The sequence below is a fragment of the Desmodus rotundus genome, chromosome 8 (assembly GCF_022682495.2).
Source record: "Desmodus rotundus isolate HL8 chromosome 8, HLdesRot8A.1, whole genome shotgun sequence".
NCBI lineage: Eukaryota > Metazoa > Chordata > Mammalia > Chiroptera > Phyllostomidae > Desmodus > Desmodus rotundus.
The window spans coordinates 52,873,594-52,879,593 of NC_071394.1; positions in this window are offsets into that span (position 1 = coordinate 52,873,594).

A 6,000-nucleotide genomic window follows, 5' to 3' on the forward strand; every position below is an offset into this window, starting at 1 on the left:
TACCATCCTTGCATCCCTGGGATGAATCCCACTTCATCATGGTGTATGGTCTCTTTAACGTATTGGTGGATGCGTTTTTCCACTATTATGTTGAGGATTTTAGCGTTTATTTTCATCAGCGATATTGGCCTGTAGTTTTCTTTCTTTCTTGTGTCTTTCTCTAGTTTTGGGATTAGGATGATGCTGGCTACATAACAAGAGTTTGGGAGTCTTCCATCTTCTTGGATGTTTTGGAATAGTCTGTGAAGCATGGGGGTTAGCTCTCCCTTAAATGTTTTGTAAAATTTCTCCAGTGAAACCGTCTGGTCCAGGGTGTAGTGTGCTGGGAGGTTTTTGATTACTGCTTCGATTTCATCAGCTGTTATTGGTGTGTTTAAGCTTTCGGCTTCTTCTTCATTCGGCTTTGGAAGATTGTGTTTTTCTAGAAATTTGGCCATTTTACCAAGGTTTTCAAATGTCTTGGCATATAGTTCTTCATAGTACTTTCTTACAATGCTTTGTATTTCCATTGTGTCAGTTGTAATGTCTCTTCTTTCATTTCTGACTGTGTTTATTTGTTCAGCTCTCTTTTTTTTCTTGATGAGTCTGCTGAAAGGTTTGTTGATCTTGTTTACCTTTTCTCAGATCCAGCTCCTTCAGTTATTGATCCTTAAAATTGAGCTTTTAGTCTCTACATCATTTGATTCTGGTCTGATCTTGGTTATTTCCTTCCTTCTACTTGCTCTGGGCTGTCTTTGTTGTTGTTCCTCCAGTTCTTGCAGATGTAGGGTTAGGTTGTTTATTTGAAATGTTTCTATCTTTTATAGGTAAGCCTGTATCACTATGAACTTCCCTCTCATGGCTGCCCTCTCTGTGTCCCATGAATTTTGGACTGTTGTGAGTTCATTTTCATTTGCTTCCAGAAACTTTTTGATTTTGTCCTTGATCTCACTCCTAACCCATTCATTGTTTGACAGCATGCTATGCAAATGTCCAGGAGTCTGAATTTTTTGAGGGTCTTCCTTGGGGTTGGTTGCTACTTTCAGGCCCTTATGGTCTGTGAAGATACTTGATATGATTTTGTGTTCTTGAATTTGTTGAGGCTTGTTTTGTGTCCTATAATGTGGTCTATCTTTGAAAATGTTCCATGTGTACTATGCATTTGTGTTCCTTGTGTATTTTGCTTCTTTAGGATGAAAGGATATATATATATATATATATATATATATATATATATATATGCATTTGATGTAGACAATTGTTCAATGCCACAATATCCGTGTTGATATTTTGTTTGGAAGAGCTATTGATTTTTGACAGTGGGCTGTTGAAATCCCCTAATATAACTGTGTTGCTGTCTGTAACTCTCTTGAATTCCTGCAAAATTTTCCTCATATAATTGTCTGCGCTTATGTTGGGTGTAGATATGATTATAATTTATATGTTTTCTTGATGGATTCTTCCCTTGAGAAAAATGAAATGTCCTTCTGTGTCTCTTTTCATGGCCTTTGTTTTGAAGTCTATTTTGTCGGACATAAGTGTTGCTACCCCAGCTTTTTTTTTCCTGCCCATTTGCTTGGAATATTTGTTTCCAGTGCTTTGCTTTCAGTCTGTGCAGGTCTTTTGTTCTCAGGTGGATCTCTTGTAGGCAGCATATGTGTGGGTCAGGTTTTCTTATCCATTCACCTACTCTATGTCTTTTGATTGGAGCATTTAATCCATTTACATTTAAGGTTATTCTTGATAAGTACTTATTCACTGCCATTTTACTCCCTTTGTACCTTTGTTCCTTTCTCTCTCTCACTGCTTTTTTTCTCATCTTAAAGCAGACCCTTTAGCATATGTTGCAGTGCTGGATTGGTGGAGGTGTATTCTTTGAGCCTTCTTTTTTCCAGGAAGCTCCTTATTTGGCCTTCCATTTTAATTGAGAGCCTCGCTGGACATAGTAGTCTTGGTTGCAGGTCTTTGTTTTTCATCACTTGTAATATTACTTGTCATTTCCTTCTGGCTTCTAAGTTTCCTTTGAGAAGTCAGCTCGTAGCCTTATTGGGGCTCCCTTGTATATTACTTTGTGTTTCTTCCTTGCTGCCTTCAACATTCTCCCCTTTTCTTTAAATTTTGCCATTTAAATTATGATGTGTCTCACAGTGGGCCTCTTTGCGTTCCTCTTCATTGGGACTCTCTCTACAAGCCCAGACAGCCCCCTCCATTCTGTACCCCATTCCTTACCAGTCAGGTTGTGCCATAGCTGGTTGTGCAGAAGTTCTATGCTTCTCTCTGGCTATTGCTCAGTTGTTTGTTCCAGGAAGTATCCCCAGAATTGAGTTGTCACTCGGTTCTGGGAGGAGGTCAGTGAGACTCCCATTCATTGCTCCGCCTTCTTCCTTCTCAGTTTCTGTTCTTTTTTAAACAACATGCTCCAAATACCTGCAGAGCAGTGAGGTCACCAGACCTGCAGACCTTCTTCAATAATGCACGTTGTTTACACAGCACCGCAGCCTCTCAGCGCTGGTGGACCTTGTGGCACTCACTGCATGTGCCATAGCAGCAGTGCTACCAGGATCACTCAAGCGTGTCCGACTGCCAGAATAAGTTTGCTGGGGCTGCCGTAGCATAGGACCCCACGGGATGGCACACAGAGCACACACTTAATTGGTCACAATTCCAGAGAAGAGGATTTCGAAGTGAGGGTGTTGGCAGGGCTGGTTCCTTTTGAGGGGTTTCTTCCTTGCTTATCCATGGCCATCTTTTCACTCTTTGTCACATGGAATCCCCTCTGTGCTTCCATGTGTCTACCTGACCCCTCTGGAGGGGTAAGGTGATACTGTGTTAAGGGCCATATCCCTGAATTAACCCTACCCTTAATAACTTGCTTTAGCACATACTCATACAGGCACATTTTGAAGTTGTAGGATTTCCGAAGTCATCAAATTTGGTCAACAAACTTAAGACCACAATGTTTACCTCACTCTCCTCAGCTGGGAGAAGTGAACATGTAAAGTTTTAGCGGCTACAGCCAGATTCCAAACTGAAAAGTCTGTGGCATGACAGCGCCAACAGAACTTTTGTGATGACGGCTGGTGCCTTGAGCCCGGTCTGGCCCGCAGGTTACTCACTCGTTCATATTTAGAGCAACGTGGGGAAAATAAGGCTGATGGTCAGCGAACAACAATATTTTTTAAAGGAAGAAAATTTACCAATCTGATTTCAACTTCTCCAAGGCAATGCCAGTGTTCCTTGCTTTTCATTTCCCCTTCCTTTCTATGACTCACCTGTCAGCTTTTTCCATCCACAGGAATTGGACCTTCCTGAGTCATCTGCTCAGACTCCTGCTGGTGACAAGCTTTCCCCAGTCAGGAGTTCCCAGGAATTTCCCCCTGTGCAGTTTCTGCATCTCAAAATTACCTTCCTCTAAAAGACAGGGAAATAGGTGCTTTGGAAGTCACTGGTTTTCATAGGCTGTGTTTCTCCCTCTTGTACACACTTCCCAGATGGAGAGGGACAGTGTTCCCCAATCATTTCCATCAATGTGAGGAACAGATAAGGCTCAGGTAACTAAGAGGAAATGCCATGCATCCCCAGCTTTGGACAATTCTCCATTCTAACCTGTGTGACCGTGAGCAGCCGTTTGACATGCCCAAACCTGTGGGATTTCATCTCTATAATGAGGGTGCTCTTCGAGGTCTGTGTGTGTAAAGCTCTTCATAGACTATGAGTGTGGAACGTCTGTTATGCCTCATCTTAAATAAAATGTCTAGAAATATGCCCTGGTGCTGTGGCTCAGTGGTTGAGTGGCAGCCTGTGGATCAAAGTGTAGCCAGTTAGATTCTAAGTGTAGGGCACCTGCCTGGTCCCCAGATGGGGGCATGCAAAAGGCAGACACACATTGATGTTTCTCTCCTTCACATTTCCTCTCCCTTCTTCTCTCTAAAAAATAAATAAAATCTTTAAATAATATCTAGAAAATAAAAATTATATCAACAGCCCCATCTTCCAAACATAGGTGGTACTTTTAAAACCTATTGATAAAACCCTGTGCAGCTTGGGCACTCCTGACCCTTCTCTTGCACAAGGCCTTGAGGGGCTGGGAGTTTTGGATGAGCTTCAGACCTCAGTACTCCTGAGGATTCACAGTGATGCCACTGATGGGATGTCTCTACTGCTGCAACTCACAGTGCAGCCGAGTTCATGCTTAACCTGTATGAATCCTTCAAATGGCAGGCCCTCAAGGGAGGCACACTGATGAAGGTGGCAGATGTCGTGGCTCCAGCTTTCCTCGGTGGGAACATCTCACACCTCACCACCTTCACGTCCACGTACCAGGCTTTCTCCAGAGCCCAAATGTTCTTGGAAGATCTGCTTTCTCGGTGAGCATATGCCCCCTTTTCAGCATGGCTGTGTTTCTGCCTCTGCTAGCTGTATGTCGTAAAAATGTCACCATGGTTCTCTGAGCCTCAGTTTGTTCCTTTGAAATGTGGGATGACCCAGGACACACCTCATAAGGTTCTCTCAGGGACTATTGTGGGGACAACTGACGCAGGTCTCAGCTGGCACCTGGCTCCACATACAGGGCTTCTGGATATGCTGTGTCTGTTCATGGCCTTTATTATTTATTTCTGCCCACCATGGAAATTCCCCTGCCTCACCCATCATAGCCTATGGCATTTCTGAGCTTGGAAAAGCAAGTGGAAGACAATCTGTCAAGAAGTTGGAGAAATCACTTTGGTGATCTTTGCCCTTTTCCTCACCGTTGCCACATTTGGATTCTCTGGGGTTAGCAGGGTTCCCCAGCTCCATCAGATATCTGGGATGTTCTGGTTGGACTTCATTTATTTGACACTGTGTATGAAGGACCTACTACAAGTAGGCTGTTCTAGAGGCACTTAGCACAACTCAATGAATGAAGGAGACAGAATCCCAGGGCCTCAGTTCTACTCAAGAAATCACTCAGTCACAGTAGATACCATTCTCAGTTCCTGTCGTCTACCCATTAGATCAGAGATGATCCAGGTCTTCTCGGCACCTGAAGGTCTACCTGCTTATAATGAAATTGGACACTTACCAAGGTATGAAATAGAAAGGTGGTTGGTGTTGGGTCTAGAAGGAAGACGTCCTTTGTTGAGAGCACACTGGCTGTGACAGGGAAGGTGGCATAAACAAGATCTCACACATCTGATTCTCCAGGGCAGCCTGATCCCTGGTGGCTTCTACCCCAAAAGGACAGAATAGTGAGACCTGTGTATGGGGCCCCTGGCTTCATAGAACTGTACAGATGCTGGGCAGCATTTTGCCCTAGTGTCCCTAACCCACCCCAGTCCACTCCTCCTCAGCCTTCCCCTCTCCAGATCAACTCTCCTCACCACCATCCCCAGGCTCCAAACAGGACATGTGGTCAGAGCCTGCTCAGCAATCTCCCTCAAGCCTCAGTGTAGATGAGCAGGTGCATGAAGAGTCGGGGTAGGCAGTGTGTAGACCTTGAGAAGATATGTCACTGGAATGAAAAGACTCACAGGGTGTCCATGCTAAACCTACTGCATTTCCAGGCCTGCTCTCCCCAGGAAAGCCACACAGGGGTCAGGGGTGGCATTGGGCTGTGCCCTGGTTGGGCATGGGCATGCACAAAGGCCCCATCCCAGACAAGATTGTCCGGGGATGGTGTGTTGAAGGAGGATTCCAGACTCTGACTCTGATCCCCATCTGTTTCTCCACAGGGCCATGGCTTCTACAGTGGGAACCTGGCCAGACCAGATGCAAGGGTTTGGCGAGCCCTTACATTTGTCCTTGTTCCTTTGTAAGCAAGCCTTGGTGAAGTTCAACATCCCTACTTCACAGCACCTTTGTCAGGCCCATTTTCTTTGTGTGGATCTGGAGTATCCAGGGCCCCAGAATGTAACACCAGAAGGTGAGGGAACGGCAATGTGGGAAGAAGATCTGGGAAGGGGTTTTTCATAGGCAGGAGTTCGCTAAAAGGCATTGGCAACATTCCTGTCTCTGGAAAGGCAAGTGGAAATCAGCCATGTA